At 33.5% G+C, this 24,839-nt stretch overlaps 1 long non-coding RNA gene and 1 other non-coding gene across 2 annotated transcripts; both read left to right on the top strand.

The window, feature by feature from the left end:
- Positions 1-12,904: 12,904 nt before the first annotated feature.
- LOC112421482 (small nucleolar RNA R71) lies at positions 12,905-13,011 on the top strand. Its single transcript, XR_003011808.1, has one exon. It is a non-coding gene; the product is annotated as a small nucleolar RNA R71 (small nucleolar RNA).
- Positions 13,012-16,314: 3,303 nt separating this feature from the next.
- Positions 16,315-17,800, top strand: LOC25491933 (uncharacterized). Its single transcript, XR_003011036.2, has 2 exons — positions 16,315-16,491; positions 17,534-17,800. It is a non-coding gene; the product is annotated as an uncharacterized lncRNA (long non-coding RNA).
- The last annotated feature ends 7,039 nt before the right edge of the window (positions 17,801-24,839 follow it).

Genomic DNA, 24,839 nt, shown 5'->3' with positions numbered 1-24,839 from the left:
CTGGGCAAGCAAAAGACAAGCAACTATTGTTATGTCTACAGCAGAAGCAGAATACATTTCAGCTCCAAGTTGTTGCACACAACTACTTTGGATGAAACATCAGTTGGAAGACTATCAGATTAATGCTAACAGTATTCCCATTTATTGTGATAATACTGCTGCTATTTGTTTGTCAAAGAATCCAATTCTACATTCAAGAGCCAAGCATATTGAAATCAAACACCATTTTATCAGAGACTATGTTCAAAAAGGGATTTTAGATATACAATTCATTGATACTGAACATCAATGGGCTGATATATTTACAAAACCTTTATCTGTTGAAAGATTTGATTTTATTAAGAAAAATTTGAACATGCATTTTGTGTCTGATTGAAAAATTGCTTGCCTCTGAATAAGAAGTTTGGTCCTGAAGTTTATTCAGAAGCATTTGGTTCATCAGAAGCTCTTAACTGAGGTTCTGAGGAAAATGTGCTTCTGAAGATGATGTCAGCACTAAAACTTCAGAAGTGTTATTCTTTACTTCTGAATAGCATGGTTAGTGGGAACGTTGGTAGTTACTTTATGTAACAGCTGTCCCATTACCCAAAAGGTAGTTTTCTGAAGAGTCTCTGACGTGGTCTATTTGTATTGGAGTATAACAAAAAGGGAAATGATGTTTTATTCGCTTTTTAACATACTTACACGCGCCCCCAATTTGTCATTAATGTTGTGTTTGTTTGTCCCTTCTGAATTACAAACGTTTTATTAAAAACACTAAGTCAATTCACACACTACTCACTTCACAACAAACACTTTCTATTTTCTTCTCAACCCTCTGCGAAAGTAAGCGCATTCACTCATCCTCTCAAAACACCTTAGAACCCTAAAACTACCTCAAATCTATGGCATCTTCAAGTTCTGCTGGTGGTTCTTCATCAAATATGGATATAGATACTCCAGCATATGAAATCAAAGGAAGAACTATGTCTATTGAGGAATGGGAGTTAATCATTCAAGCGGAAAATCCAGTGGATTTCGCTTCTCTAACTCACCATGGGTGCGACTTGGTAAGATTCTACAAGAAGCAGAAGATGATGGGTTACTTCAGTCTTCTCAATGGTCCAACTTATGAAGTTCTGGTCAGACAATTCTGGGTAAGGGCTTCAGTCTTTGACATTGAAGCTGCTAGACAGGAAGAAGCTCAACTGATTCTGGTTGATCCTACTCTAAAGGGAAAAACCAGAGAAGAAATGGGTCTACTCTCCTTCACCGGCACAGAGATTAGATCAAATGTCATGGGTATTCCTGTAACCATAAATGAGCAAATTATTGCTCAAGCCATGGGAAGGGATACTTCTGGCAAATACTTTGGAGAAGAAATTCCTAATCCAAGAACCAGCTCTTGGAAGGAAATTGTCAATGAGACCATCTATGGGTCTAAGGTTGCTCAACCTTACAGCACTTTGAGCATTGAGAAGAAAATGCTGCTGAAGATCCAGAATGAAAACATCTTTCCCAAAGGTGGAGGAAGTGATCAACCTTCTCTTGGTCACAAAGTCTTTCTACATCACACCATCACTCAGGAAACAACGATGAATGTTCCAAAGTACATGTTCAAATACATGATCAAGGAACTAAAGAAGAGTCAATTGGAAAACAGAAAGTTTGTTCCTTATGGAAGACTACTCTCTGTAATCTTTCAAGAAGGAGGACTTCTAAGTGCCTTGAAGGATGTGGGCATCTATGATAACAAGAAGCTGGGAGCCGTAACTGGGAAAATAATCAACGCATCAACAATTGTGAAGATGAAACTGATTCCAGCAAATGCTTACAAGAAACTAGATTCTGATATGCGTGAATCAGATGCAATATCTGATCTAGTCACTCATCACATCCCCATCTGCAAGAAGGATCCCCTGGATGTGCAGAGAGCCTACATCTTGGACTTCTACAAAACCTACAACAAGAAGATCAGCTTGAAAGATGTCCCTGAAGAGATGTATGGTGGTGATCTGCCTGTGGCCAAAGGCAGAAAATCTAAGAAGAAGCAGATCACCAAGGAAGAATACCTTGCTGAAGATGCTACTGAGGAGGGTACTCAGAAGCATAAGAAAGCCAAGAAGGAAAAATCTGCTATGTCCACCATTCTTGAGGAAATGGAGGATTTGGATGATGTTCCTCTTATCTCAAAAAGGACAAGGAATGCTCAAGAAACAGCAGAACAGCCTGCTTCTGAACAAACAGGTTCTGAGCACGCTGCTTCTGAAGAGCCTCTAAGTCCCAAGAAGAAAAGAGAAGCTGCTCTTAAGACCATCAAAAGGAAGAGATCTTCAAGGAATCTGAAGACAGCTGAAGGACGAAGGGCAGAAATGTTGGAAGAATTGGAAGAAAACTGGGATGAAGACTCAAGCCCCAAGAAGGCAAAAAGGACTATAACTTCAGAGCCTATAGTCATGCCCAGTTTTGAAATGACTGAAGAATTAAAGCAGTATGCTAAGGAGTACTCTGCATCCAAGATAGCATAGAAGAAAAGGTTGAAGGAAGTGTTTGAGAAAGAAAGGGATGAGCGTCTCAAGGCTGCAGGGTATGTGCCTACTCCTGACATTGCTGCTTTAGCGTCTGAGTTAGAGCAAGAAACTGTTCAGTATGGAGCAACTCTGCTTTCTCAAGCCTTGAAGAATAAGCAAGCTTCAGGAGTAACTTCATCAGAACCAGTTTCAAAAGCTCCAGAAGCAGTTCATCCAGAAGCTCAATCTTCAGGTAATTCATCCAAACCTGACATCTATACTCAGATTCCATCTCTACCCTCTTCACCCTCTTCATCATCAACAGAATCAGATGACCAACCCCTTAGCCAACACATAGACAAGCTTCTAAAAACCAAACCTACCAGACTAACAGAATTTGGAACACTTGACTATGAGAGCACTCAAATAGAATTTTCCAAAAATAGGATTAAACTGTGTGAGAAATTCAATTTGCCTACTACTCATCCACTATATCCAGATATTCCAGAACCTGTTAGTATACAACAACCTGAACCTACCCAAACAAACTCGCCAAATAATCAAACTCCACAAAGAGCCTCTGAAGTAGTTTCAGAAGCAACTACTTCAGAAATCCCCCAACAACAAGAATCCTCAACCATTCACAATTTAGAAAAACACTTAGGTGGTGAAATGCAACCTACACCTACAAAGGCCTCTAAGACAGTCCCTGGAAAGACTGTGTTAGAAAACCAACAAACTGTTCCTGAGCAAACTGTTCCTGAACAAGATGCTTCTGAACAAGTTGCTTTTGACCATCAATCAACAGAACCAGAACATCAACCAAAATCACCAATAATTGACCTAACTTCTTCTGACCAACAAACAGCCTCTGACCAACCCTCCACATCTCATACAACTCAATCTGAACCTTCAACCATCCCTGACTATATCCTTGAATCTGAGTATATAGATGAACAGTTAATCAAGCTTAGTGATGAGATTCAGACACTGATTCTTCGCAGAACAGTTTCTGTACCTCCTATTCACTATCTTGATCAATGGATGGATCTGAAAAAGAGTTTTGATGACCTGCTGGATAAGCTAAGTTCTAAGTGTGTCTCATCTCACTCTGCCATGCTGCAAAAAATGTTGGATGATATGCATGAAGCAGCTAGAGTGAAAGAGCTGAATTACGTGCCTCTGCTGGACATCACTCCTTTCTATCCAGAAGAAGAGTACATCACAAGGGCATCAAGAATTCATGCTAGGTATAAAAGAAGAATGAGGGAAAAGGATGAGCTACCCAAGAAGAAGGATGAGCAAATCAAGTATCTATTGGAACAGATGTACAAGCAAACCCAACCTTAGTTGCACATTTTTTTTGCTTGTTTCAATTCTTGTTCTAAGTACTTTAGTTGCACTGCATTTGTATCTCAACTTTTCTATATATATATATATATATTATCATTGTTTCTGGATCTTGTGCTTTTTCACCTTCAATATGTTTTACAAGCTTTAACTCTGATGATATTTACTGTTTTTAATGCTGCTTGCTCTGAAATACTATTTTTAAAGGTTATATGTTTATTCTTTTGTTTTGTTTTGCTCTGATACTCTTTCTTTTATTTCTATTCTTTTTGTTGATGACAAAAGGGGGAGTAAATGTATAGTATTTTTAAGGCACTGAGCTCCACTATAACCACTTCTAAATTTCTTTTAAATACTTCTGATTTGATTTTTATAAGTATTTTATTGAAATTTAATTAATAAGAATAGAACTTAGGGGGAGCTTACAAACCTCACCTTAAAGATCTATTAGACTCAGGGGGAGCTTACAAACCTCTATCCCAGTGGTCAACTTATTAATTAGATCAACAACAATTGAACATTTTAAATACTATTGTTTGTCATCATCAAAAAGGGGGAGATTGTTGGAACAAAATGTGTTTCACAATGAACCTTATTAAGTTTTGATGATAACAAGGTATTAAAAATTGTCAATTGGTTATTACTAATAATTGTTCAAGTGTACAGGACCAAAGGCTACTCAAGTTATTTCAATAGGTCTTGGAAGAACAATGGAAAGAAAAAAGAAATTCTGAGCATCTGAAGAAAACTGCTCCTGAAGCTGAAGTGCTTCTGAAGAGATGACGTCATCAGAAGCAGAAGGTCATCAGAAGCAAAAGTTTTCATCAGAAGCAATATCTTCACCAGAAGCTATGTTTGATCCTTTAATCAAACTGAAGATTCAAAGTAGCTGATTCTCAATTCAGTCTTATCAAAGAAGAACGAAGAATTGAAAGGGAGGTATCAACGGATATATGGATAGCACTGAGCACTTGTCTCTCATTAATAGAGTTGACAAAGTACAAGTGTACAACCACTACCTCCACTACTCTGTTTTCTGTCTACGCTACAAGACAAAACAACAGTCATGCCTGCAGAATTTGTACACTCAAGATGGGAATGAATTTGAAGCTTATTCTTCAATGGACTACACCCAAATCAGGCAAAGGATCACTGGTGGATAATCAAAGGATTTCAAACGACTCTTTAGACGTGCTGATAATCTCAACGTCTCTTTCACGCCTCTATATAAAGGAGTGAAGACTTGAAGATTGTAGATAGAGATACATAAGTTCAAAAGCGCCAAAACTCTGTCAATTTGATTCTACAAAGCACACTGAATTTCTGCACTGATTTGATACATCTTAGAAATTCAAAGTCTAGAGTCTTTTCTGTATTGTATTGTGAACACCACTGATTGTATATCAAGTGTTCAATTCAAACTCAATTCTCTGTATTTTTGTTTGATTAGAAGTCTCTTGCCTGCGTGCTTGAGCATTAGAAGTCTCTTGCTTAGTGCTTGAGCATTGGAAGACTCTTGCGTGTGTGCTTGAGCATTTTTGTGAAGTCTCATACTTAGAAAGTATTGAGCAGTTGTAATCTTTGTGATTATAGTGAAATCTCCTTGGAAGTGCAAGGGGGACTGGACTACTTCCGTGTTGTGGAAGGAACCAGGATAACTGCTTGTGTCTTTGTCTTTCTTTTCTCTGCTCTGTTCTTTTCCGCTGCAATCTGACTCTGATCATTTCATCAGAAGCAATCAAACTGCTTCTGAAGTTTTATCAGAAAAAGTTTTTTTTTTAAGAGAAAAAGAAAACACAATTCAACCCCCCCCCCCCCCCCCCCCCCCCCTTCTTGTGTTTTTCACCTTCAAAAACTTCTAGCAGGTGGTGAAAAGTGATCATGCTATATTTTATAGAAATTATATAGACTTAACTACAAGGGATTTGTTTCTGTCTTTTAGTTGGTTAACAATGTTTTTGTCCCGGATTTTGTTCTCTTAGATGTTACACTTTTTAGTTGTTAACATTTAATGTCTTCTTTATCTTAATTTATACCTGTAAGTTCTTATCAATTGATGGAAATGTGACAACATAATATATTTAGTGTATAAAACGTAGGACATGCTTCGACAGAGAGTATGAATATGAACCAGGCATTTAGCTGCATGTGTGAATGTTAACTATAACATAATCTTTCATTGTTTTATATTCAGATAATATTTTTGAGATTTATTTCTCTTCATTATCCTCTTTAGGTAAAAGTTATTGTCTTCACTCTTTTCTAAACTGCTTTGCTGATTTGTTGTTTTGTAGTCATAATAATATTTTTTATTAGAGGCTTTATGAATGGCAATACTAATTCTATAGATAACACTTATCCGTAGAGCTGGTCTTCATGGACACACATGAGTTCTCATCATAGCCATACAAATAGAATGATCCCTTTGAAAAATTCTTGATATTGTGGAGGATATAATGCAAATTTAATTTTTTGTTGATTAGTTTAAAGAATTGTAAGCTAAATAAAACAATCCAAATATTGTTGTTAATTCTTCTTCTTTGCTCATTGTGTTTAGCATTTCATTGCAGGAAAACAATTTACATAGAATTCCTTAAGGTGCCTAAAGCAAATATAAAGGTCTTCTATTTTGTTTGTGGATTGAGATAATGCAAAAGTTTCAGTTGTTTCTAAGCGTTATTGAAAGTTAAGGATATTTGATTTATTTTTTCAACCTATAAAAAACTGGTGTTTTTGTCTTATGAGGAAAGTCATGTGCATGGGTCTACTATTCAACTTATGGTGCTTTTGACACAAAAACAATACAACAAGAGGAATTGTGATTTTGAAGGCTAAAAATCTTTCTTTTGGGTCCTTTGAGAATAGATGATTTTTGTTTTGAAGGTTTATTATTGTTATTTAGGTATGAGTGGTTTTCATGTAACATATGTTTTTGGAATCAAGTAGTGACCAATTTGTATAATGTCGATTCTATTTGCACTTGCAAATTTTTTAATTAAGTTTAGATGATTACAATGAAGAGAACCAATTGTAATTTTGATATGTGAAGGATTCGAAATAGAATTTTAGATCCCTGTCGTTGTCTAATTTTTATTTTTTAATATTCGTTTGTTTCAACTAAACGATTTCATGTCATCTCCTACTTTATTTTTTGAACTTGCGTAAGTAAAATGTATAATACTCTTCATCTTTTATTTATTTTAGGATTTTTTTTACCATTACTTATTCTTATATATTAGTCGAAATGACCCGTGCGACGCACGGATCTAAAGTCTAGTGATAGATAATTAGAGGGAAAAATTAGGGTTAATGGTTGCATGACCTGATAAGCATTTAGAATAAGGGATGTACCATTTGTTTTCTTAGGTCTAAAACCATACCATGGAAATGGTTCATTGCTTATTTTGTGAATGATACCTTGGAAATGGTTTGTTAATCTTATACTCCCTCCGTTCCTTTTTAAGTGTCACTTTTGTAGAAATTTTTTGTTCCTATTTAACTGTCACTTTCAAAGTTCAATGCAACATTAAATGTTGTTTTACCAATATTGTCCTTAGTTATTTATTGCGGAGAGAGAAATATATGAAATGAGATATTAAATGAATAAGGTTATTATAGTAAAAGTATAGCTTATTGCATGAAAAATAGTATCAATTGTTGATTGTCTTGGTTTGTGTAAAATGTCAAAATGTGACAATTAAAAAGGAACAGAGGTAGTATTAGATTGTTAATCTTTTATGTGTATGGGTTTTTTCTTTGTTAAAAATGTAAAATTATTTTATACATATGATCTCATGTGTTTTCAAAACATTATATGATGTGGCAAAATATCTATAACTTTACGCTCACAATGCATACAAACTAAATTTTAACAGGTAGTAGTTACATCAATAACGTATTCGATAAAAAAATTCTTTGAAAGAAGAGCTGTTAAAACGACGGATCATTGTGATTCATCATAAAAAATGTAGGCTGATTAAGATAGCATATAATCAATTTATGAGATTAGGAATTGACATAATATTTAGGATAAAACAATTAGAACCAATAAAGGAACCAATGATGTTTGAATTTACATATTATCCAAAATTATAAAAAAGATTGTTGTTGATATAGAGTTACCAAAAAATGATTGCTACCCATATTTACGTCAAATGAAATCAAGCAAAGAAGTAGCATCGGTGAGTGAAGATAATCTAGTCTAGGATTAGAGTTAAGGTGATCTATTGAAAGTACGAATCATGAACACCAAATCTTTATTTGGAAACGACTTGAACGTGCATATATTTTAGGTGGCTTCTCTAGATCAAAAATTAACTTATCACCTACCTCTAACATATGTTCTCGGCAAAATTTGAACCATTAGCCGCAAAAGTATTTTTTTTGTAACTTGCTCTCTTTTCCATTATCAAGCGACAGTTATACCTTTTTTGAGCTTGTTTTTCGATGAGTGTGATTGTTTTCCATTTTCCTTTTAGAAATCTCATTGATATCTCATTTGAGAAGTGCTAGGTATAAAAAAAATTGCAGTGTTAATTAGAAGTTATATATATGTACATTTCTAAAACATTTACCAAAGCATTATAAAGATTTACTGTAGAAAAAAGAGCATGTTTTATTTTGTTCAAGAGATTAGGAAAACAACATTACAATTAACATGATACTAATTGGAATCAATGAAGGAACCAACAATGTGCAAATTAACGTTACATAATAGTTAGGTTTATAAAAGTGATTGCAAGTTTCATAGACTAACCAAAAAGGAATTTTTGCCAATATTTACATTAGACAAAATGAAAAGAACAAATGACATCTTAAAGTCAAGATAGTTTACGACTACAGTCCAAAGCGATACGTCAAAATAGTAGAAGTTCAAATAGTTCAAGAACAAAGATCTACCTTGGAACAACTCGAATTTTCAAGTTCTTCTGTGTCTTTTCGAGATCAAAGATGAGCTTACCACCTTCTTCCATCACTTGTTATCTGCAGAAATTGAACCACCGCCCACCTAAGTAATTTTCATAGCTTGCTCTATCGGCGGTAATGAGGTGACAATTATACTGTCTCTGTGTCTGGTCATTAATGAGAGTGATTGTTTTGCGTTTTCCTTTCAGAATTGTTCTTGACACCTCGTTTGAGAAATGCTAAACAGAAAAATAACTGCAATATTAATCTAATCCATATTTACATGGATAAGATGTATGCGAATATAGTTACATATAATTTATAAAATAAAGGTAGCATAACTGATTTTAAACTAAAAAAAATGTAGCATGACTTCTAATTTATCTTCCTATTATCTTCCTATAAAGTCTAGATAAATGCATTCATGTACATTACATGTACCCCGTTGACCAATTAACATTGTTGAAACAAATGGAAATTAAGCATCACTTCCGCATGTGCATATATAGCTAGAACCATTTGACATTGATGTCTTCGAACATTTGGTGCAACTCTCATAATACAATCCAAACTGGTTTGGATTGAATTTAGTTGTTTTCCAAATAGTGATGCAGTATGTTTCCTAACACAAATTATGCACATGAAATAAAGAATAATGCAATATGTATTTTTAATTTGTGCGTTAAAAAAGTCAAAAGATGTTTGTGCATAAAAAAAGCAGACATTGATTAAGTTTATAAATTCAGCAATTGACCTAACCTGAGACAGTTTGGAAAAATCGTTGTACGAAGTATGTTGAGAATAAGGCGAACTCTGACTTAAGTTCTAAATGAAGCTTTGACTCTGAGCTTGAGAAGTGTTAAGGTCATGACAACAATTCAAGAAACATGGTAAAAAAACAATCAAATCGGATTGTGAAATAATAAGTTACTCTAACAATGTATTGTGAAATCATAATGCAAACTTACTAAGTCTTAAACTTCTCAACAACCGGATGATGTAGGTTGATGAGCAGCCTCGAACCTGACCAATTGTTACATATATTTGGGTTGCCATTTACTTCAAAATGGAAGCAAAAGAACTTAAGGTAAATAGATGGTAAATGATAAAGCTACATAGTATTTTTCCCATAGTGTTACATCAACTATATTCCCACTACACAAGGAAAGACCTCTTTCGGGTCATTACCAAACTTATACAAAATCCTATCATATGATGCTGACAAAATAGAAAATAATACCTTTTCTATTTAGCAATGTTTAGTTTTTTTGAATAAGAAAAAGATATGCATAGTTTGTTACGATATAAAGGTGCAATATATATATATATAAAAGATAAGTATAATTTTTTTAGGCATCTATGCCTTTTTTGAAGAAAAGACATATACAATTTTACTTTTAATTAAAATCAAAATTTTATAAAAATTATACGCATTAGCGTAACAAAAAACAGACACACATAAAGTATTACTCTAAACGCTAATATGTGTGTCTGTATATTTGCGAGGTTGAAGAAAGAAAATAAAAATATTTTGTATAGTTAAATGATAGCGTGAATAAAAATATTCGTGAGGTTGTTATGATTAAACGATATTTAAATTAAATATATAAGTGATAAAAAGATAATAAAATTAAATTAAATGGAAGAAAAAACATATTGAAATATAATATTAGAAAATAAAAGAAAAATGTTCCCAATGTGAATTGAAGAGAGATGCTTGTGAAATAAATTGTCCAGAAGTAGTTTTTTGAAGTAACATTCAACAACTTTTGGCCAAAGCTCATTCCATTCAATTTTATGCATTAAAAAAAGTACCTTTTTTAGTAAGTATTTAATTAATATTGTACTTGGCCTAGTAGAGAAGTTGAAAAAAAACCGGGTCAAACGCTATCTTAATCTCCCACAACGGCAATGTAGAAGAAACTGAATTTGGGAGAAAAATTGAAAAATAGTTAAAAATAAAAAAAATTGGAAAATAGTCAAAAGTTTTTATAAATATGAAAATTGGAAAATAGTTAAAAAAAAATCGGCGAGGTAGCACTCAACCAAGCAACACTAAAAAAAATTATATGCATCAGCGTAACAAAAACACAGACAGGCGGACATAAAATATTACTCTAAACGTTAATGTGTATGTGTAAATATTTGCGAGGTTGAAGAAAGTAAATAAAATATTTGATATCATTAAATGACAGTGTGAATAATTGATAGTGTGTTTGACCTAACTTCTCCTTAAAAACGTAGAGAAGTTGGAAAAAAGCCGGGTCAAACGATACCTTAATCTCCCACAACGGCAATGTAGAAGAAACTGAATTTGGGTGAAAAAATTGAAAAATGGTTAAAAAAAAAATATTGAAAAATAGTTAAAAGTTATTAAAAATATAAAAATTATAAAAGTTATTAAAATATAAAAATTATAAAATAATTAAAAAAATGGTGAGTGGCAAAATGGGAAATGCATCCTAAAATGATGAGGTGACACTAACCACACCCCATCAATAGGAAAATACTAAAATGCCTCTCCTAATGATAAAATGATAAAATCATAAGAATTTATTTTTATAATATAGTAAGTAGATATAATATAATATTTTTCATGTCTAAAATATAACATTGGTTGCGTTCCAATTGCATTATTCAACTTTCGTAGTTTCAATTGTCAAAAAATAAAAAATAAAAAAATTGTCAAAAAATAAAACTTTCGTAGTTTCAGTTAGTCAAAACATGAAATATAATAGTGTAGTCAAAATGTTATCGACGTGTTCCGTTTTCACATTGGTGGATCAGGTCTTCATAACTTTGCATTCACACCATATTAACATATTTATTTATTTTGGGTATAATATGCATTATAATAATGTTTTATACGTATTGTTTCATTGCATTAAAAAACTATTTATACAAAAAAAGTGTTGTTTCATTTTCATTTATTAAAATGAAATATTTTATTTTTTTTATTAAGTATTCCAGTCAAAAAATTAATAGTTTTTATGTTTTAGTTGGGAAATTATTGTTTACGGCAAAAGAACGGCTAACCAACAATAAATTATGTGTTTGTAGGGTGTACCGTACGAAGGGCCCAGGGACTTCCAGGCTTTCGAGGAAGTATTCTGGTATTCAGGTTGGATTATGTGCGGTGATCGTAGGGCGTACCGTCACTTGCCCAAGAGGGTTTTGAGGCAGTACGGATACGTCCAGACCGTCCCTAGACATCCGTCGGATGTTGTAGATCTGTCACCGGCTGAGATTGTGCAGGCTTTCGTCGACTTCCGCACTCACACGCTTAAGGCGGCCGATTGGGGTGAGCATGCAAGAGAGCAGACATGGCGTATGGCAGATGGCTATGTATGATGGTACATCGTTGTGTCTCACCCTCAGATTTTTCCACATCTTCCAGGAGATATTCTGATGCCTCCAAATGAGGAGCAGATCATTGCAGAGCAGTGGGAGCGGTACGAGGCGAGAAGCTCGCATGATACCTATGATATGGTTAGTGGCGTTGTTGCGCATGCTGATGAGTTTTTGGGTCAGGAGGTGATGAGCATGACCCCTCAGCAGTTGGATGCGGCCTTGCATGGTATTAGAAAGCAGATTGCGTCGATCATTACCAGGAGGCGAGGCCAGATGCCGAGGAGGAGGCACCAACAGCACCAGCAGGACTAGGACAAGCAGTATGATTATGACTTGTTTTTTATAGTTCATTACCAGTAGTTTTGTTATAAAAATTTTGGTTTGACCTCAACCCTTGATTATATTGATCATAGTTCAATTGCTCGGAACTTTCAACAGCACTACCTAGTTGACATTCAACGCTAGTATGGCCAAGTATTCCACAAACTTTACATGGTGGTGAAACAGAAGCAGGTATGACAACACTTGTATTCATTTTATCAAAGTTTTGTGTAAGTGCGTCAATCTTAGCAACTAGATGATCAAGGGAAGAAATTTCATATATACATGCCTCTTTTTTAAAGGGTCAAGAAGCAGTGATGGCTCTCTCACTTGTCCACTGATAGTGGTTTTGTGCCATATCCTCGATCAAAGCATATGTTGTTGTGTAAGTTTTATTCATCAAAGCTCCACCTGCAGCTGCATCAACATAAATTTTTGTGGTATGCAAAAGACCATTATAAAAAGTGTGGATAATAAGCCACTTTTCTAAACCATGATGGGGGCAAAGCCTAAACATTTCTTTGAAACGGTCCCACGCATCGTAAAGAGATTCCCCATCTTTTTGAGTGAATTGTGTGATTTGATTCCTTAATTGAGCAGTTTTAGAATGGGGAAAGAATCGGGCAAGAAAAGCTTGCCTCATTTGGTGCCATGAAGTGATAGAACCGATTTCCAATGAATGAAACCAAGCACTAGCTCTATCCCTTAAGGAAAAAGGAAAGAGGTGCATCCTTACAGCCTCTTGGTTTGCCTTCAAGGTTCCACTGAGTCTTAGAAAAGTTGAAATATGAAAATTCGGATCCTCAGTTGGTGATTCGAAAAATTGATTTTGATGCACTAAGTAAATAAGTGCAGGTTTTATTTCAAAATTGTTACCAACTGTTGGGTACACAATAACAACGTATGGCTCATCTGAAGATGGGATTGCATACTCTCTGAGAGTGCGCTCCTCAGCCATATGATTATTATTTTGTGTTTCCAAAAAGTTAACGGTAAAAAGAAAGAAATAGAAAAGATAAAAAGATAAAAATAAAAAAAAAAAAGAAAGAAAGAAAGAAAGAAAGAAGAAGAAGAAAAAGAGAAAGAATATTTTATTATTACTATTATTTTTATAGAGAGAAAGAGAGATTTATATATATTTTTTTTTTTGCATATATATTAACTTTTTAACCATTATTAAAAAGTTAATCAAATTATAATAACTCGACGGTAGCGGCGCCAAAAACTTGATGAGATAAAACCGTAAGTGCACGGTCTTACCGAAGTAGTAATAAAAGAGTATCGTTCGGACAGGGAGTTCTGAATTCAATTGACTTTAAATAATGATTAGATGAGAATTTGAGATTATAAAGTTTGGATTTTTAATTAAAAGAAAGCATAATAGTAAAAAGAGCCTTGGGATTATTGGTTCATCATAATGACAAATCCTTCACAAACCAAAACCTTAAACCTAGAACTTTTTGTTAGACCTAATTTCTAAAGACCGGTTTCCCTTTAGCCCCTCACTTTTCCTTTCAGTCCAGTGAGAGTTTTCTTCTAGAAATCAAACCTATTTCGCTGATTTGATTACTAGACAAAGCTTTTAAGGATTGAAACTACCAATGTCTCAAGAATTGCAAAGACTATTTCGCTGACTTTGCAATCCTTGTCTAAATTCACTTGTTCGAATATCAAAGCTCCACTTTCATTTTATGAATTGATATTTGAGATGATGATTTAACAATTATCAAACCTTCAACTTTCGTTTCCACAGTTTGATAATGGTTAATTCATGTTAAAACGATGAATTTAGATTAGAAATTAGGGTTACATAAGATTAAGGTTAAGGCTTGGTTTGATTAGGATTTTGTCATTAGACTTATCCAACAATCCCAAGACAAGAGAAGTCTACTCACTCACGTTCATTGTAGACATAGAAGAGAAGAAGAAGAAGAAGAACATAAAAGTAAATAACAATAAAATAAAGGTGAACTTTTATTCCAAGAACAAAAGATGAATTGTTGTGATAGCTAGCTACTATATTTATCTATAACAACTTAAAGCAATACATCACTAGAATGTTCCACAAGAAATCAAGGGCTTTTAGGTCAGAAATAAACTAATAGTAGCTTGTCCGGAAAGCAAAAGCACCAAAAGGACTAAAGTGGGGCGCGCCTCTTGTATATATTTGTACAAGATCTTCAAATTCTTTGCACATGATATTTTTGTCCTCAATCCTTGCACCAGATATTTTTGTATAAGATCTTTTACATTTTGGCACGAATCAGCTCCAATTCTCCTTTCTTTTGCTCCAAGACTCAATCTTTAGAATATTTGTTCCTAAAATATAATAACTTGCAATTGTAGTAAAAGAGTTCTAAAAATGAAATAAACTTAAATAAAATAAACTCAAATATAAATAAAACGAACTTAAATATTATATTAAAATAACTAATTATTAACTCATCAGCAACGTTGTAGATCTTCCGCCTAATGTGTTTGACAACGATACCTTTAAAAGAATTCTTTTCAAGTTGAGAATGATAAATATTCATTCACCAACTTGACCAAGTTTTACTATTATTAATAGTAATTTGCAATTGAGCAATTAGTCATAGGTCAGATGCTATATAGATATTTTTCTTATAGACCCAATAAATTAGAATGTTATATATAACCATGTTAGTGGTTGTACATACTTTTATATTTGAAATATAATATTTAGTTTTTGCAATATATATATATATATATATATATATATATATATATATATATATATATACGGGTTCGCTAGAACACATCCACTAGTTTTTATGTGGGAGTGTTTTAGCAAAGCTACATCTTGTGGTGTATTTAACCACTTTTTAGTTATTCACTTGCTAAAATACTCATTCTAAAAAATAAGTGGGTGTATCCTAGCAAATGCCTATAGGATTTGCTAGAACACACCCACTTGTTTTTATATATGGGATTTGCTAGAACACACCCACTAGTTTTTATGTGGGAGTGTTTTAGCAAGTTATAACTAAAAAGTTAATAAATACTCCTTAAGGTGTATGTTGCTATAACACACCTTCTAAAAAAAACAAGTGGGTGTGTTCTAGCAAATCCTATAGGCATTTGCTAGGATACACCACTTATTTTTTAGAATGAGTATTTTAGCAAGTGAATAACTAAAAAGTGGTTAAATACACCTTAAAGTATAGCTTTGCTAAAACACTCCCACATAAAAACTAGTGGGTGTGTTCTAGCGAACCCCTATATATATATATATATATAGACACACACACTTGCCATTAGAAAGAAAATTTTTAAGAGAGAGTAGTGTATGAAAAAGTGTTCGAAACTATAATTGTATCACTAATTTTGTCGCCACCCTCCAAACATGCTTAAAAAATTGTAAATAATTTTTTTGAAACATTGAAAAATATTAGTTAAATTTGTTACTACCTCCGTCCCTAATTATAAGATCCTTTTGAAAAAAAAAATTGTCCCTTTTTATAAGACCCCTTTGCTATTTCCAACTACATTAATTATTTCTTTACATACATGCCCCTATTTATTATACATCTTTTTCTTCAATCAACAATAAATAACATGTTGAAAATATAAACCAACTCTCTCTTAAAGGATAAAATTGTAAAAACAATAGTAATTACAAACATATTTAATACAAATATTCACTATCTTAATTCCCGTTATTTTTTCAAAAGGGTCCTATAATTAGGGACGGAGATAGTATTAAACAACTTTTAATATTAAATGAAGAAGACCTAATCCAAATGCATGCAAGTAGTGTGGTTGCTTAATATAAACAAAAACAAATTGAGGAAACTAGAAGTTGACGTGGATAAGACAAAGACCAGAATGTTTTGACTGAATGAAAAAGGTTAAAGTTATAAACTTTATAAATACAAACTTTATAGACAATCTTGTTTCAATACACAGAAGCAGAACACTCATCTTGACTGAGAAAAAGCATACAAAATGGTTTCATTTCTTGATTTTTTTCTTTCACCAACTCTTGCCACCAAAGTAAGACGATTGGTTTCGAGGACTGATAAACCTAACCCTAAGCCTCAGCCATCCAAGTCTCGTAAGTTTTAAACCTTTTAAATCTTCCACTTTAATAGAATTTATACTTCAATTATATACATGCAGATATTAGTTTGAACTTTCATATATGATGGTCGAACTCGTTTGTGTGTATCGGTATAAGTTAATTCATTTTTGTTTCTGTTGATTTCGTCTTCTTTGTATGTAACTTGTAAATTTTTCAGGTCCTTGTTGACACACCTTGTGCTTGTAAGGATTCTTTGTTGGTGTTAATATATTCTATTTTGCTTGTTAAAAAAAATTATATGCATGCTTTACAACGAAGTTTACACATATAGTTAAGTGTTTTGCTTATAACATCTTTTGAACACGGGTTAAAATTTAGTTTAGGAGGAGCTCTTACCGCTGTTGTTAATTTATTCCATTTTAATTTCTTAAAAAAAAATAAAATTTAGTTAAGTTTAAACATTTTTAGTTCGTAAGCTTATTTAAGTTCTTTTTTTTGGTAGATAAGCTTATTATGTTCTATTGAGAGGAAAGTAAAGTTTTGGTCAAAATATTGTTTTCACCCTTGGATCAAATTAGGGTATTTTGAATTGATTCAATATTAAAGAAAAACCATTGGCAGTTTTATTTTTCTTTTTATTTTTATATAATACAAAATGGGAAAATAAATTATATAAATCAGGTGCAAAAAATTAATAACTAGAGGAGTACATACAGCAAGAGGACCATTATTATTTTCGTTTCTTCATGATAATTTGATCCAATTCTTTTCAATTAGATTCATGTTTTTATTTCATGTATACGTTAAAATACTTAATACCAGTCTTTGTTTTTTTTTTTTTTTTTAACGAAAAAAGTTTGATACCAGTCTCTGTCCTTGAAACAATATTTTTTTTGGTAATATGTCATTGATGCATAAGCTTCTATTTTATAATAAATAATTTTTAAAATATCAACAAATCATAATCATATTTTAATTGGAAAATACAAAAAATATAAGGAACATGCGTTGAACATGTAAATATATTTTGAATAATCACGAATTGAAATATTTGTTTGTATTGGTTCCTTTGCAGCATTAACAATTGCAGATAGAGACTTTCCAAGGGGACACAATTATTAGGAATATATGCAGCATAGAGAATGTCACAAGATTCAGGATGTGATAATGGCCACTCCTCCCTAGCTTGATAATAAGTTTCTGTGTCTTAGGATGTGATATTATATATATAAGTTTCGTGATCGTTTCATTGTATTACTTTTTGCAATCTGTTTGAAAATAGTTAAGGGCACAAGTTAACATTTCCTATAAATAATTGCCGTGATGCTAGTTTGTTTCTTTAGCCTGCAATTACAATTTTAATTAAGCATTTTAATTTCCATAAACAAAGGCTTATTAAATTAAAGGGAGTACAATACGTACTCACGCACGAAACAAACAATAACAGAAGAATATAATTATCTCTCAAAAAAAAAAAAAAAAAGAAGAATATAATTAGACATTTGAGCACTTAAACATCCTAATAAAATTGATCTTGTCTAACTGATTAAATGTCTAACTGATTTGATCTTGTCGGACCTGTGATCTTTGAATTGTGGATGACCTTTGAGTAGTGTTCCTCCGCCAACAACATGCAACAACCTTCTTCTTAAGAGGATGGGGGTGATGTTCTTGTACACACTCTGATGGTAAAAGTATGGGTGCATGAGGCATGCCCATGAGTTAGTATTTATAGTGTAATTTTAGGGTTTTGGTCGTAGAACCTTTATTGGACAATTGTCCTCAAGGGGGATATCGGTGATATTGTTAATAGTTTACACATGTTAGCATAATAAAAAGAGCAGACAAAAGGGCATAGAGTGGCCGTTTCAATGCCATTAAAATAATGATTGTGGTGTTGGTGCAACACCTACCGCATTATTCCACATTTCTTATCACCTATATATATATCCTCCTCAAACACTAGATCTCGTATCATATACATACTTTGCCATTGACAAACATCTACTTCCTTACTCTTCAAATTTCATTCAACTCTTGAATTTATGAAAAACGACTGACGCCTTGCCTGATGTTTTGTTTGAGAGCCTGATGTTTTGTTTGAGAGCCTGAGGTTTCTACTTAAAAACGAATTTGTAACTCTATTTGGAATCATGCCAAAGGCTCAAAAGCTATCAACCCTTGGAACTGATTAAGGTTGTTCTTGAAGACACTGAAAAGAAGCAATTAAGAGTCTGCTCTATTAAAATATGGCTCCAACAACTCGAAGATGCAATGTATGCCTTTGATGAATGTTCCATCAAATCCACTCGACTTAAGGGCTTGTCCACTTTCAAACTAAAGGACATCAAGTATTTCCATGACATAGGAAGTAGGTTGAAAAAGATTGCAAGCAAAATTGATCAAATTGCTAAAAGTAAGAACAAGTTTCTTTCTATGAGAAGGTATTACTGTTAGAGAAAATTACCAATTGAAGTGGTTGAATGGTGCCAAACGATCTCCACTATTGCTGAATCAAAGGTGTTTGGACGATAAGATAATAAAGAGAAGATTGTTAGGTTTCATCTCACCCAAGTGAGGGCCTCTGACTTTCTTTCTGACTATCCCATTGTTGGTTTAGGTGGTGTTGCAAAAAAAAAACTCCTGCTCAAATTGTCTAAAATGATGATAAGGTGGGTGACAATTTCAAAACAAAAATTTGGGTATGTATTTTAGAGGTTTTCTCAATCTAGAGAATTTTGCTTTCCATTATAGAATCCATGACAAAACAGAAGTGTGATGCAACATATTTAGATGTAATACAAAGAAAGGTGCAAGAAATGCTGCAAGGTGTAAAAGATTTTTGCTTGTTTTGGACGACGTTTGGAACAAAAGTCAAGAGTTTGAATTCAGAATAGACCATAAGAAATGGAATACGTTGAAATTCGTGTTGTCTTGTGGATTGAAAGGTACTTCTGTTTTAGTGTCTACTCGTGATATCGATGTTGCATCAATCATGGGAACATGCTCAACTCATTGTTTGTCAGTTCTCTATGATGGTGAATGTTGGTTATTGTTCAAACAATATGCATTCGAACATGATAGAGAAGAGTGTGTAGAGCTTTGGCAATAGGAAAGGAGATAGTTAAAAAGTGTGGAGGATTGCCTCTTGCAGGACAAGCATTGGGGTCTCTAATACACTCGAGGAGTGGAGAAAAGGAATGGTGTGAAATTAGAGAGAGCGAGCTTTGGGATTTACGGTATGAGAATTCTATTTTTCCTGATTTGAGGCTGAGTTACTTCATTTATCGCCAACCTTTAAACAATGATTCGCTTTCTGTGTTGTATTTCCTAAAGATACAAAAATCACAAAGGAAGAATTGATTCATCTTTGGATGGCTAATGAATTTATTTCATGTAAAAAAAAATTGGAGGTTGAAGATGTTGGAAACATGATTTGGAATGAATTGTACCAAAAATCTTTTTTTCAAGACATCCATATGAATGATTATTCAAGAGTGATTTCATTCAAAGTGCACAATCTCGTCCCATGATCTCGCTCAATGAGTGGGGGGCAAGAATGTATGGTTTTAGAGAATGCATCCGTGCCTAACTTATCAAAAAGCACACATCATATTAGTTTCGCCCCTAAGCGTCCAGTATTATTAGAAGAAGATTCCTTCATAAAAGCAAAATCTTTGCGAACATTGTATCGACTAAATCGTTCTTTTGAGAAGTATGACACCAAGAAAGCACACCCTTCAGTTTTTAAGAAAAAACACTATAGAGTTATCATTACTCGGTGGTTAAATTCATTTGATGTATTTGGAGCTTCACAGTTTTGAGATAAAAACCTTCCCTGACTCAATTTATAGCATACAAAAAATGGAAATCTTGAAGTTGAAAGCCTTTCCCAGACTGAGTTTCCTTCCGAAACGCTTGTCTTGCTTACAACATCTTAGATATTAAGTCATTGAATTAAATTGTTATTCGTTGTCTCACAAGGGTCCTCACATTGGAAAATTATATTGCCTAAGAACAATAACTGTCTATATTGTTAATCTAGGAGATAACTTAGCAAAGTTACATGATCTAGACTTAGGAGGAAAGCTGGAGATCAAAGGCTTACAAAATATAGGTAGTTTATTTGAAGCTCAAGAAGCCAATTTAATGGATAAAAAAGACCTCGATGAATTATTCTTGTCATGGCAGCACAAAGATTCATCTGTCAAGACCCCTATTATTAGTGATGATCAAGTACTTGAAGTGCTTCACCTCTCCAAATCTCAAGAGCTTGAAAATATATTCTTACAAAGGATTATGCTTCTCAAGTTGGATCAGAACTCATAGTAATTTAGTTACTCTTAAAGTTAAGGATTGCGTGCATTGAGAACGGTTTTCATCACTTGGTAAACTACCATCTCTAAAAGAACTCCATTTATCCAAAGTGTCTGTGAAACACTTGAATGAGGATGAATTTGAAAATGGTGTGGAGATGAGAATTTTCCCATCTCTGGAGGAACTAATAATAGAAGACTTACCAAACTTAGATAGGTTGTTAAAAGTGGAAAGAGAGGAGATGAGAATCTTTCAACTTAGCTTTGGAGCATCTTAATATCCGGATTTGCCACGAACTTGAGTATTTACCAGAGAAATTATGGGGAGGTCGGCAATCACTTCAATCTATGGTGATTAATCATTGTCGTAAATTAAAATGCCTGTCGGACGGTATTAGACACCTCATTGCACTTGATTCGTTGAATATTTTTGGATGCCCAACATTGAAGAAGCGATGCAAGGAGGGAACATGGGAAGACTGGGACAAGATAGCGCATATTCCAAAACTAAACATTCGATAGAATGAAAAAAGCAGAGATGTTTGAAAAGGATTGGATCAAGTTGTTCCCTTTTTCTTCTTCCATCACCATTGCCGCTCCTTTCGGTTGTTGCTCATATTTTGTATGATTAGAAAAAGTCGTTTAGTAACTGTCATTTTCTCACGAGTTTATACCTTATTTTTATGATATTATTGTGTTTTTCGATAAGCTAATTTAAGTAGCTTATAGCTTAAAGCTTATCGTTATTCCATTTTTATCTCAATTTTATCCCTGCAGTTTTTATTGAAAAAATAAATATTAATTAAAGATACCTATTTTTATCTCATAGTTATTCAATTTTTTATCTCATATTTATAAAATAAATCTAGTTTCTTGTCCAACAAGTTTCTTGAAGCCTATTTTCTCATAATCTTTTCTAGAGTTCAAGTCCTCAATTAACTGGTTTTCATTCAAAATTTGTTACATCTTCTCGTTATGGAGTGATTTTTCAGGCTTAAGCTGAGTTCTTTGGAACCCTTTACTGTTTATTCGAAATATGCAGAGTTTTTACAAGTGAGTTCTTTATTTATTTTTTTCAGGGATTTTGTTTCTTATTTTGAATTGATTAACTCAGATGGTATTGATGAAAATGGTTTTAGTCGTTTAGAATTTAGTTTATTTTGATGTTTTCCAATTCAGCAAGACATATTTTGATTCTGAATTAATATATTCAGGTCTTAGTTTTGGGTGATATGGGCATTAAACCTTTATATTTGATTAGGAGTGAGTAAGTCCCATTGACTCAGGTTTCAACTCATGGTAATTTAATAGATACTTTGTCCAAACTTTTATTATTCAGTATTAAACTTTTAAATTGTGAAGAATTGCGGTCAAATGTGGCCGATGCGAGCATTACTCAAAAAAACTTTATGTTGGAGCAAAGATTTGATTGCTGGCATTTTAAAAAAAATCTTGCTTGCTTTTGCATGCTTTAGTAAAAATAGATTGATTTACTAAAACAACAAAATTTTCGCTTATATATTGCTCAATTTTTCACTTTTCTATGCAATGTGATACTTCTATCTCACAGTTGACACACAACGGGAGTCTAGGACAACTTGTTTTTTATAGAAGAGTTAAATGATGTTTTCAGAAGAACTACAAGTTTTTACGGTTCTTCTCAGATGTTGACTTCTAATTTTAGACATTTATTGATAGTGTAAGGGGGAGCTTCAAATGCAGGGAATATTTTCAACCTGCTACTCAAGCTGATTGTGAAATCTTGATTCACTCAGTATGCCAAGCTCGCAGTGGGAGAAACATCACGACAAAAATAGAGCATCGGTCAATATAACACCCAAGCTGATGAGGACTGGGAGTGATTGCCGGTGCACAAGACATGATAATGAGTGGTACCTGACAACTTTTAGATAAACCGAATCACAATGGAATGAGAGGGATCCAGAGGTTGTGCATGCATGAGACTCCATGGTAGAAGGAGTACTTATAAGAATTGTTTGATACCACCTATATCAACAAGATGCATCTTCTTTCGGTAGTTCATTCTATAAGAACTCCACAGTTAAGCGTGTTTGACTTGGACTAGTCTTTGGATGGGTGACGTTCTGAGAAGTTTTCTGAAAAGCCTTCGAGTGAGGACAAAGCACGCTGTAAAGACTCATGTTGGTTTAACAACACTTCCATGCTATATGGACAACCTGTAACATTCTTTACAGCGATATCCTTGCAGCCTATCGCTATGCTTGTTAGATGATGAATGTCCTTAAGATTTCAGTAATTATTCCAATTGGAAACCAAATTGACGAAGGTCCTCTTGACTTGACTCCATGTCTCAAAATATTCAGCTTTCCATGCAGGATCCAAATGTTGAATCACATAAAGGTAACCTAGGCTAATCTCAGGTGTCAGTTGTAGTTTTTTTTTTTGTTTACAAAGCTAATGTTAAAAACAACAAAAGAAACGGAAAGCAGGAAAATTAAGTTCTTAGGAAACAAGTTCCCATAGCGTCATCCTTTATCTTGACAATAAGATCATGAGGGGGGGAGTGGTGCTCTAGGAAGTCTTCAGTAGACGATGCGCCAAGCTTAGCCATGAAGGTGTCAGTTGTAGTTGATTTTTGTAATTTTTTTCATCTATTTAAAAACAAAAACTATTGAACATTGGCATATCATAATTAAAAAATTAAATAAATTTAAATGGTTTATCATTTATCCAGCCCTTCATGGGCTGGGTGGGCCACGGCCCACCCGGAAAAATTAAAAAATCAACGATTATAGGTCTATTTTGCGAGATTTTATGCAATTTTGTGTTGGTTTTATATTTTGGTTGATCCAAATTCCTACAAAGTGGTGTTGTGGCCCACCCAAAAATTTAAATAATTTAATTATAGGTCTATTTTCCGAGATTTTATACAATTTTATGTCGGTTTTAGGTTTTGGTTGATCCAAATTCCCGCAAATTGGTGTAGTGGCCCACCCGAAAAATTTAAATAATTCAATTATAGATCTAATTTACGAGACTTTAAACAATTTTTCACTAGTTAATTTTAGTGGCCCACCCTAACATTTTTTTCTGGCTCCGCCACTGCATTTATCTTTATTAATAGTGCATTAATGTCATTTGATCTTTCTGCCAAAAAATCATGTAATTTTATCTGTATAATAGAGCCAATCTAACTTATTGTGAAAAGCCTTGTAAAAAAAAAACCACTTATTGTGAAATGGCTTTTTTTGTTTTGCAAATAGCTTCAAGACACACGCAAACAGACACAAAATAGAAAATACACAACATCATTGAACATGCTTGTAACTTGGTTTTCATTATCTAATGTTATTTGTGATATTTACTAGGAAGGCATTTATCCCTTCGAGTTCGAGAACTCCAATCAAGAATCAAATATGTACAGCAACATGAATGATGTACAAGTTTGCTTGCAATGAGTTAGATGAGCTTTATGGAAGAGTTGGTATTTCTCCTAAGCCTCAAAAGTCACGGAGCAAGAAACACAAGGACTAAAGGAGTAAAGAAGATTCTGGTTTCTGTATCCGAGGATCACCGAGCCAACAATTCCAAGCTTGCTTAGTAGAAAAGGGAAAAAGTCATAATCTAATTGAGAAGACTAAACTCAAAGGTAGATTCACTTATCAATTTCCAGGAGATGGTTTCCTAGATGTTCACAATTGTATTCAACTAGTCAAACTGCTCATGCTGTATCATATTCCTGATAATGCTCGTATGGATGTTCCTGACCAAGAAGATGCCACTGGCTTGTCTGCTGAAGAAGAGGTTTCTAAGGAGATTTTTCACCAATGATTGCCTCTCTGAATTCTACTGTGATTTCTTCTTGACCAAAGTATAATATGAAACATTGATTTCTATGCATCTTTTACGAGAAAAAGTTGGTTATAATGAGAAAAACTTCAGCTAGAGAACCGACATACAACGCAACGCCAATTGAATTCAGAGAGATAAGAGAACAAATACTCTGCCAAGCCCTTTTTGGATCCTGTTAGTGAGTGTTTCTGTGCTCTAAGTACTGAGTGCTATTTGTTTAAATTGATCTAT

This window comes from Medicago truncatula, chromosome 4, assembly GCF_003473485.1.
Source record: "Medicago truncatula cultivar Jemalong A17 chromosome 4, MtrunA17r5.0-ANR, whole genome shotgun sequence".
NCBI classification, from domain to species: Eukaryota; Viridiplantae; Streptophyta; class Magnoliopsida; order Fabales; family Fabaceae; genus Medicago; species Medicago truncatula.
The sequence above is the reverse complement of the archived record's forward strand: the minus strand, read 5'-3'. Positions and strand labels throughout refer to the sequence as shown.